This window comes from Cyrtonyx montezumae, unplaced genomic scaffold, assembly GCF_038088225.1.
Source record: "Cyrtonyx montezumae isolate F1298 unplaced genomic scaffold, pur_monq_1.0 scaffold_18, whole genome shotgun sequence".
Lineage (NCBI taxonomy): Eukaryota > Metazoa > Chordata > Aves > Galliformes > Odontophoridae > Cyrtonyx > Cyrtonyx montezumae.
The window spans coordinates 7,140,850-7,151,880 of record NW_027071914.1 but is presented as its reverse complement, the minus strand read 5'-3'; positions in this window follow the sequence as shown (position 1 = coordinate 7,151,880).

Genomic DNA, 11,031 nt, shown 5'->3' with positions numbered 1-11,031 from the left:
CCATTGTCCTAGACTTTTTGTTCCAGACATTGTACAGCCTTTTTGTTCAACAGGGACACTTTATTTTCCAGTTATCCATCTAATGGCCTTAATTTAAGGCAGTAGGAAATTAAAGCATAGGAATATGAGTAAAAGCATAGACATTAAGGCATAGGAAAGAAAATAGAATTATAGAATCATAGAATCATAGGGGTTGGAAGGGACCTCAAGGGATCATTGAGTCCAACCCCAAATAGGGCAATTCAGATCCAATTCACAATGGTCTAGAAGAAAAGAAAGTTAAGTTTATACTGCTTTCTTTTATGTTTAATTACACCAATGAGATAGCTTGTATGTCAGCATCCCAAATAGGAAAAATAATGAAATGTAATGAAGTATACATTATTTCTAGAGCTGCAAGCCAGAACAAGAATAATAAATAAAAAGGTTATCTGTACACTGCCGTGTTCAGTTCCCAGACATGTGCTTAGCTCACTGGAAAAGGCCTCCTGACTACATACAGTCCAAGTCAATCTGTTTAAGAAAAAACATAAAGAACATGGCTTTGGTAGTGACTGTTCTTCCTAACAACAAAGAAAAGTTAAGTCTCACAAGCAATTTTACCCATTTGATGATTGGTAGGCAATAAACAACATCTTATTCTAACATATAACATCCTTAAGCATATTCCAGTGAATTGGAAAAAAAAAAAAAAAAGAGAAACACATTCATTCTAAGGTCACTGAAGTGATGGGGTTTGTCATTTTTGACCTGCCATCAGTATAAGTCAAGTTACTATAGAATAGCTTTGTACTTAGCTCTGAGCTTCTTCTAATCTGTCACTATTCTGAACAGAAAAATAAGCCAATAACTATTTTCACTGTTACTTGGAAAAAGTGAGTGCAATATGAAAAGAAAAAAAAAAAATCGCCTTAAAAATGATTTTTGGGAATTGAAAATTTGATTCAAAGTGACAATTCTAACAAAATTTTCTGATTTATTTTGAGTTTTCTTTGGACTGTAATAGAACAAATTTAAAAAGAAAAGCTATTTGAGCAAATGAGAGACAATCTTTTAAAGAAAAAGGCATGAAGTGGAGATTGCAGCCCGCAAGGTAAGCAAAAACATGAAAAGATATTTTAGGTACATTTAGCATTTAATCACTCTAATAAAATTTATTTTTTGTGACAGTTTCATGAAAAAAAAAAAAACAACAACAAAAACTGTTGAAGTTTTTGCTATCCAGTTTATAGCAAAAGAACTAACATCTGGAAGATTACCAGAAGTTTCAGATGCAAAAATGCAGATGACATGCCAACATTTTTAAAGTTTGCCAAATGACAATGTAATTTCAGTTATCTATTGTACAAGATTTATATAATGAACAAAACAGAACAAGGTAGTGTTCAAAAAAGAAAAGTCAGAGGGTTAAGGATTCTTGTTCTCGAAACAATTGTCCCTTCCTGATCTAGGACTTCTTCATGATAAGGAAAAGAATGGAATGTTAACTGTTTTTATACTGCAGATCAAGTACATGTAATACATATCCTTGGAATGCACTATTGCTCAGTAGCCATAAAGTCATAACAATTTGTTGTCTTTAAGGAGAAACTGTTTTACCTGTGTAGGTTAACATTTTTGTTATAAAACTCTGTAAGTACACTCAATTTAGCAGACTTTTACAAGTCAAAGTACCTTACTCAATGGTAAAAAATATATCATGGAAAGTCATGGTGTTTTCAATTGTATCTGTACAGCAGAAGGAAGAGCTAAATCCTCTAGGAATAGAAAATTCTTGGCTCCATTAGTCAGTTTTTCAGCTTCTATATATTTATTACTTTCATATACGATCAAATTGATTTATTACCCAATCTCCATATTTTATTATTTTGCCTTGCACATCTTTCACTCAAGTGACTCCTATAATTCCCTGCAGTCATTCCAATAATAAAAGAAGTCTGTTAATATGATTTCCTCCATAGATCATTTAATATTCATCACACCTGGATAACATAAATGATTTAAGTTAGACAAGTAAGAGAGTCCCACAGCTTTGTTCAGAACTGAAATTTTGAGGTACTTTTTAACAGTGCCTTATTGTATCTTCATTATGCCAACTGACTCACTTCAGATCCTCCAGTAGAAAACAAGCTTTTGGTCAATCTTAAGAGCAGAATTCAATATTGTATACATAAATCTTAATATTGGCTGCTTGACACATGTTATCTTTGTGCAGGATGGATTTTATAACACTAACAATAGATGGGTGGTAAAAAAACCTATCAAGTTGAAACTGCGGAACTCCTACTTCTACTGAATTGAATGAACAAGGGATTTTATCTTTGACTTAACATTTTCAAGGTTAACATGTATTTGTACTATTAGGCCTGATGCAATTCTGGAACTGTTTTGTGTACACAGAAACCTTCCAAATATCTTGAAAATCTGCAGCTGTATTATGAACTCCTCTTACAAGAAAGAAAATATTAACTGATAGGTGAGTACTGGACTTAATGTTCCTAATTGGATTTAATGATAAATACAATTATAAAATATATAGAAAAGAAGGGGAAAACAATTAAAATAGTATGGAGGAAAAGTTGTTGCAAATGTAAAATTGGAAGATGGAATCTTGAAGTTCAGAAACATTTTCTGAAATAACAAAATATTGTTGGATATCAATATAAATATTACTATAAATGTTTTTGTTTTTTTTTAACTGCTATCTTCTTGGTGGCTTTCTAATATGAGAACAAATACTAAAGGTGGTTTTATACACGTATCCATAATAATGAAGGTAAACCAAAGCACATAATCCAAGAATTCTTGGGCATAACTCTTGCTTTTTTACTCACAAATGTCTGTCTTTGAAAATGAACAGTATCAAAGGCTCTTGTATTTCCTCTTCACAGATGCTATCTCAAGATAGTAATGAAATATGTCTTTCATTTTTCAAATAAAATATTTTTCTGGCTTATGATTATTTTTTCTCTGTGCATGAAACACTTTCATAAGCTACATTTCAGAATATACCTGTGATTATATGCATTATAAGCATATATTGAATACTTCAGTTACAGAAAATCTAAATATTAATTTCTGACATGACATCTCGAAACTTCTGTAACAATACAGTAAAAAAATTGACATTATCTCTTTAAATTCTTATGTTTCAGATATGTGCCTATTCTTTGACCAAATGTGTCCAGGACAATAATGATTACTGTTTTGTATTTTACACAGCCATAATAGTGACATTATGCTGAAAGAAAGGCCGCATACATAAATTCAGGTCATACATTTGCCAACAGTATTTCTAATCAGTAATATTTTGAGAACACTGTTTCCATCATGACTACTTAAAATGATGCTTCACTGTCTTGGTAGTTTTCCTCATTAAACGGGTTAAAAAGGACAACTGGAAAGACATGAGTGTAGATTTAAATGGTAAGTGTCAACACGATTTAGGCATCATAAACCGTAATGAGTGGTCTTTAAAATCCCAACACATAAAAATAGAAGAAAACACACCAAATATGCATAAGAACTAAGAAATGACTTAAGCCTTATCAATCCCTGTGCAATAGTTAACTACAAAATCAGTGTTGATAACTAACATGTTGCTTGCTTTGGAAAGAATTTTAACCTTTTATAAGCCTATTATTTGTTCTCAAAGAGATATGGGCAAAGATTCAGATAATATGACTGCTTTGAGTCAGAAATGGTTATAAGCTATCTTGACTACCACTGCATTTGTACTAAATCAGCATGCTGGAGAACCCATGGCTGAATTCAAATGCCTTTGAATTTCTGGACAATGCTGAAGTTTAAAAGCTGACATGAAATGGACAATTTCATCAGATAGTTGGAAAGAATAGGGAAAATCCTAGCAGTTCTGGCTTTTAAGCTACATCTGAAGTGGAAAATTTTCATTTCATATTAGCCAGAAAGCCACATAGCACTGCATGTTCTTATCTTTCACAGAGTGTTTGAAATAATTGAATGCTTGAATCTATTTAAATCATTTAGGAGAATAAAAAGAAAGCTAATCACCTCACTTTTTGTTCAATATCTTGTTCAGAATCTTTATTAGACCCAAGAACAGAATTCTGCATAAAAAGTGATCTAGCTATTTTACTGCTACAAAAATATTTCCCCTGCTAAAGCAGATGCCTGCATTTGACATGCTTTGTGCCATGGTTGTCATTTATCTGTGAATTAAACTAGCTTTTCATGTACACATCTCTCAAAGCTTTTATTATATCCCACTGTTTGTCTGCTTCAGAGACACTACCTGGAAAAAAAAAAAGGAAAGTAATAATAAGGTATAAATCATTACTCAGTATGGGAAGCGATTGGCATTGACAACTACTTCTTATCCTTAAGGGTCTGTAAAGAGTTTAAGTCAATGGAAACTCCTTACAATGAGCTTTTTCTTGGGCCATACTCCACCTCCCTCACAAGCAGTCGCAATTGTACAGTTTTCTCAGTATTTGAAATATGTTAGAAATTTGGAAATAACACCTGGATTTGTGGGCCATAAGAAACTTAGCCTTAGGCTCAAAGTTGTGAAATAGCATGTATACATACACCAAGAGGTTAGCAGTGTAGAAAATTCCAAAACCACACTTAGACACTGTTTTCAGATGCCAGTATTTCAGATGTTAATATATCAAAGTGCTCTTGAGTTGATAGGGTCAAACTACACAAAAGTATACTTTGGGGATGCGAGAGAATAAAAATCTTGAGAATTAAGTCAAGGAATTCCTATTAATATCACTAATTTGTTCTAACTTTGTGCAAATCATATGGAAATGTAATACAGTCACTGCTACCCACAAGTAATGTTGAGATGCTGTATTCTTTAATTTCTATGGTTAATCAGATTAATATTCAGTTGGACAGATTATTTTGTCATTTATTATTTGGAAGGATACACATCAAGTAGAAATAACAAGTTCTGCAGAGACCCACAGTTCACTTTCTTAGCAAGAAAAAGCAGTAATCTACGGACCTAATCACACTGCTTGTATGCACCCTGTGCTGCCAACTTTATATTGCAGCAATTACCACAGCAGTTGTTCTCTTTAACAGTCACTCTATTAAAAATCAAAAATGAAATATTAAAAAAAATATATGAGGAGATTTTTTTAAATCAAGAACCAAGGACAAAAAGATTTCTCGTAAAGAACAAAGCCATAGCCAAGAACTAAATTTAAATCTGTGAAAACTATCTGCAAAATTAAAGACCATAAATGAATATGCAGTTTTATACTTAAGGAATTTTTGTTAGACAATAAGAATAATCCATAACATTGGTATCATTTAAATTATATTTAAAAATAGCATCCTAGTAACACATATAATCTTGACAGAAAAAATTTTGGTTTTACCATAGATAAAGAAAAGAGTATTGCTTCAGAATTCTCAGACAGGAAGACTACATTATAGTAAAGGTGGTTTACTGGAACTCTGGAACAAATTTGCATTTCTAAAGAAATTTTTGTTGCATTTCTGATTAGGGCACATCATCTCAGCCCCTCTGCTCTATTGGCAACAGGGCTTTTTTTTTTTTTTTTTAGGAGAAGATAACTTACTTCAACATTTAGAAGAATGAGTTTGAATTACAATAGATTTACTTTCCTTTAAAAAAAAAAAAAAAGATTTTAAAGAAACTTTTTCAATGTTTTGAAGTAGATATTTTTCAATTTTTTAAGTTCAGTCAGAAAATGTTGAATGGAACAACTGATTTTATGAAATTTTGAAAAAAATATACTTTTGTCAAAGAAAAAATTAACATTTTTTAAATATGCCTCATCAGATTTATGAATTGTAGATTTTATGGTCTGATTGAGAATGTGTAAGGCACTGACCATTATCAGAGCTTGTCACCTTTATTTCCCTTAGCAAAACACTAATATAGCACAGCCTGAGACTGTATGGCTCACAGGATTACTCTTTACTGCATTGCTCACTACAGAATTCATTCATTGATCCTGCAGAAACAAAAGACTCTCAATTAATACAACTCAGTTTAAAGGCTGATGTTTGAGACCAGGACCTCCCATTTAGCAGCTGGTGTTATAGAAACAGATGCCTGGATTTACTTATCCAAGGGCAGAAAAGTTCATCTGTAAGAAATCACACATGCCACTGGGGCTTCAGTATGTTTAACTGTTTACCAAAAAATATGGAAAAAAAGCCCCAAAACTCAATACAAAACAACAAACCCTAAACAAACCCCTGTTAACATAGGTCAGAAGAGGGAAGTGATTTTTGGTTTGGGAACAAAAACATCCCTTCAATTATTTGCTATATACTCTTTAAATTAATACTTGAATTTGCAGTATGTTGAACAACAAAAATAGCATGTCATTGTTATCAATTCTGGAGCCAGTGGTGAGTTAACAAAGTAAAATAACAGTGGAATAGAATAATAATAAAAACAGGCGGGTGTTCATATGGAAAAATGGTTAATGAAAACCCACGTTACATGTGATATTGAGATTGGCAAGTAAGTTCTATGAGAGATTCTGGGTAACAGTACAAAAAATTGAGTGATTAAGTAAGAGTAATTTAAGTTATAAACAGTATCATTCTCTTTCCCATAGGTTATCACCTGGGAAAACTATCAAATGCCAAATGGTTTTGGTACTTCTGTTAAGAATCAGGAGTACTTACATATAACCTATGTAATAAACACACTGCTTGAAATAGCTTTTCTTGCTAATGTGATTTTTTTCTACTTCAATGTTCAAGTAGCCTTTACTCCTAATAACACAACTGTATTCCTCTAGTATGGCCCCAGCTCAGCTCAGTTAACCCCAATCCCCTTTTTTTATCTTTAAAGTTATGGTCTAAGCATCCAATGTAGAAAATTTTAAAAGTAAATTCCTCATTTGTTAGGAACCTTGGAAAATACTACTCTAGTATTGTAATTGATCCTCAAGTAAGTCTATTCATGTTCCAATATACTCTTAATATCCTCATAATCAACAATGACGAGGAGAGAAACATTAGAAGGTACTAATATTCAACAGGATAATGAAGCTACAATGGCTGAATGTCCTGGCTTTCAAGACAGATCAAGACTGGGCATAAGGAGAGATATTGACCCCTTCTTTTCATTTTGTTGCAATAATAGTACGTCTGAACAGTTACTGGACCTCATTTTATACAAAGGCATGCATGAGTGTTGTTCCATTTCCTGTGTTAAATTGACACTGCAAAGTGCTGAACATGATGTTTCCAGTGAATTGATTACCAGTATCTGATGAACTTTCTTAACCTCCCTGAGCAATTGAAGTTATCATTTATGTAGTAAGACCTATAAAATAAACTGAAAGTAACTCTTGTTTTGTAACTATTGGTAAATTACATGACATTTCTGCCAAAAAAAAAAAGCCTCACAAGCTGCCATACCAGCTGGAAATACTTCTGTTTAGTATAAGAAATGCAACTCTGATGAGATTTTATAGACATGACTAATTCAGTTTAGCATCAAAGTAAATTAATGTATTGGTACAGCCAATAGTAAAGCTATCAAATGAATGAAACAGTGCTGGAATTGTCAACATTTCTCCCGTAGCATGTATTTAAGAAGATAATTACAGCTACATGGGTCTCCAGTCAGTGGCAGAAACAGTCGTATATTACATTCAAATGTGTCTGAGATTTTTTTGGGAACAGACTTGAGCAAAACAATCTGTCTTACCCGCTGAACAGAACCATGTGCATGCAAATGAAATTTAGTTTAGTTAACATGACAAAAGGGATAACACTGCAATTAGACAAAGAATGCACCCTATCAGGCAAAAGCCTGTCTAGACAGATGGGCTTTCCAATACACTTGAAGGTCAACAGAATCTGAATTTGCCTAAGCATTTGTCAGTAATCACAGAACATCACAGTCTTTTCCTATTGCACGTACAGGATCTAACCTGTGCATTTCTTGTCAATTAAAAGGTAGAGACCATAAAGCAGTTGCCAAAGAAAAACTGAAAATAAAACCTGTTGCTCTTTTGTTAAAGAAAAAAAAATTTGGTGGCCCTAATTGGAAGAAGGCTAATATGGAGATTTAGTTTCACTGGGCACTATTCAGATTTTGACTGTAATCACAAACACAAAAAACAAATTTAGAAACCACAGGGAGAAAATTTCCTCAAATATTCTTCCATAGGACTCAGTGAGAGAAAATGGGTCCTTTGAAGTAAGGAAAATTTAAGAACGGAGCAAGTCTGTCTTAATCATCAAAGGGTTATTTTTTTTTAATTTTATTTTGTGTATGTACTTTTTTTTTGTTTGTTTGTTTTGCATTTGGAATTTAGTTTTTGTTTGGTTAAATGCACCTCATGTGCACTATTTCAGTGAAATGTGCAAAATAGACTTTTACTGGTAGTACTGATATTTTAGTATTGCTTACTGGATGATCCATATGTATAGTGAAAGTAGGATATTCATATTTAAGGCTGTTTGCACAGAGAGAGAGGGAAGATGGGATGTAAAATGTGGACTCTTAGCCTTCGGTTAAACTGCATGGGATTTTTTAGTGATATAGTTATGAATGCTATATTTTAAGAGATTTCACCAGGCACTGAATATTTAACCCCAAATAACACTAGCTTAATATAGTTTCAGTAATCAAAGCAAAATGCTGTATTTTATTGCACTGCTACAAATCTTATATAGTACTATTAAAATCAATGACATTAAATCAACTACAGAAATTGTAAATAAAAACAGAATATAAGCTCTTTGCAGTCAATTTTTCCAAGACTAAGAAAATAAAGAATAGCAGTTTGATTCAAATTGTAGTGGTTTATGTATCCTTATTTCTCTCTTTAATTTACTTTTTAACACTGTATCATCACTCAGTTTCCTTCTTCTGTTTTATTTTCTTTACCATTCTCACTAAGTTTTGGAAAAACTTAAAAAGCAACTACAGAATGTGACACATAATAGAACCCTGTTGTTCTCGGTGAGGCTTGCTTATATTTCTTTTCCTTTTCCTCTTGATTTTTATCTTTACATTCAAACTAACAATCTCTCCTCTTCCTTTTCCACATTAATTTCGTTAATACATTCCTCTGTTAATAAAAAAAAAGTTAACTAAGCCCCCCAAACCACTAAAAATTAACCCAACTTTATTTTTGATAAATCAGTACCACCTTAAAGAATACACTAATCAACCACAAACAATCTCCAAAGGAAATCTCCTAGCTTGTTAATCTAAACTACCCTTACTGTGTGGTCTGAAGAACATAAAACAAATCTCTTTCTATTTCTTTCTATATCTGAAAAGATGCTCCCCTCTACGTCTGCTTTTTGTGTTGGCTTTTGTTTGTCTGTCTGTTTGGTTTTTTTTCTCAACATCCTGCTTCTCTTTTTGGCATAGGAATTTTTTGGAAATACCAAGCTTGGACATGTGTAAGGATACACTACCACAGCCACCACCTGCCTAACATACCTGATGGAAAATTATTAGGTAATATTTAATCATTCAGGACAGAAAGAGTCTTCTAGTTCTCCCAAAGTGTAAAATACAGTTCATTGTACAAAACATTTTCATTATTAGATCCTCATTTCTTCCCTAAATCTCAAAGTTATTTTTTTGAGTAAGTGGATGACTATCACAACCTTGCTTTGTAGCACCTTGTTCTTAGATTCAATTTTCTGCAGTAACCCGGAGCAGTATCTCCACACTCTATTTCTTTGTAAAGAAGCAGTAGAGGGATTTATGTTTTAAAATAATTATGCATCTCTGCATGACCACTGCAATTCAGAATAAGGATTGATATTTTTCAAAAGAACAAATGAACAACTGAACTGTACCTTACAACACAAGCTCTCAGTCAAATATAAAGCCAATTTTTTCATTTCAAAGAAGGAAATTGGATGTACAGAAAACACTTCTACAACAGTGTCCAGAGACAGAGGAAGAGTCAGAGGAAAGTCTCAGCCCACAGTCAGTATTAGCATTTTTAGAGGAATTGGTATATACTGAAAAAAAGATAAATCGTCTCAATAAAGTAAATGTGAACTTTCAAACCTTTAGATGAATAAAGGACAAAAAAGCCATTGTGTTTCTCAATGAGAAAGTGATTATATCTAAGGAGAAAAAGGAAAATCTTTTTCTCAAAATGTTAAGCAAGGAAACAAAGGCAGATACAAATGAGAGTTTTGCACAGTACAGGAGTTTAGCACTGAAGTCTCAAAGGATTACATCCTGGACCTGTGTTGCAAATGTACTGCAAATGATCTGAAAAAATAAAAAAGAAAAGGCAACATCCTAAACTGTCTGTGCTAAATGGTCCATAAAAATTCAGAAGTTACTACAAAGATCTGAAGAAAAATCTCACAACACAACATGACTTGTTAATAAAATTGCAGATGATATCCAATATGAATATAAATTAATGCACATAAGGGGATAAACTCCAAGTATATAAATATAGGTAGAGGTTCTAAAATATTGCAATCAAAAATAAAACCTGGAGCCTATGGAGATGTAAGCTTTTTCCTCCATAGCAGTCAAGGTGAAGTTTAGAACTTCAGAGTAATGCAAAAAAAGGACTCAGAGCAAAATAGAAAAAAAATTTTAGGTGGTTTCTCAAACTGAAAAGTATTATAAAAAATATTAAAAGCATAAAAATGAATTGAAAAGAACACAGAGGCAAGGAGGTATAGAAAAGTTTTCATAAGATGACACGCTAGGAGACTTGTATAGTGGGACATTTAGGACCTACTCTGGTTGTGAAAAAATGAAATGGCTACAACCAACAGTAATAAACTGAATCATTTGCATCATCAGAATCACCATATGGTGATTCATTGACTTGACTCAGAAGAAATGATAAAACAGCATAGAGACTGGGATTAAATTACTGGGAGGATAGAGGGATTACACTTTTCAGGGACATTGATGTCTTAAAATGTTTGTAAAATAACAGACCAACTAGATCACAGTACTTCAGAGAAAAAGCAAAAGAAGGTATATAAAGTGACAAAAGAAACATTTTTATAACTCAATTCCCACACGCAATTTTTCCAAAG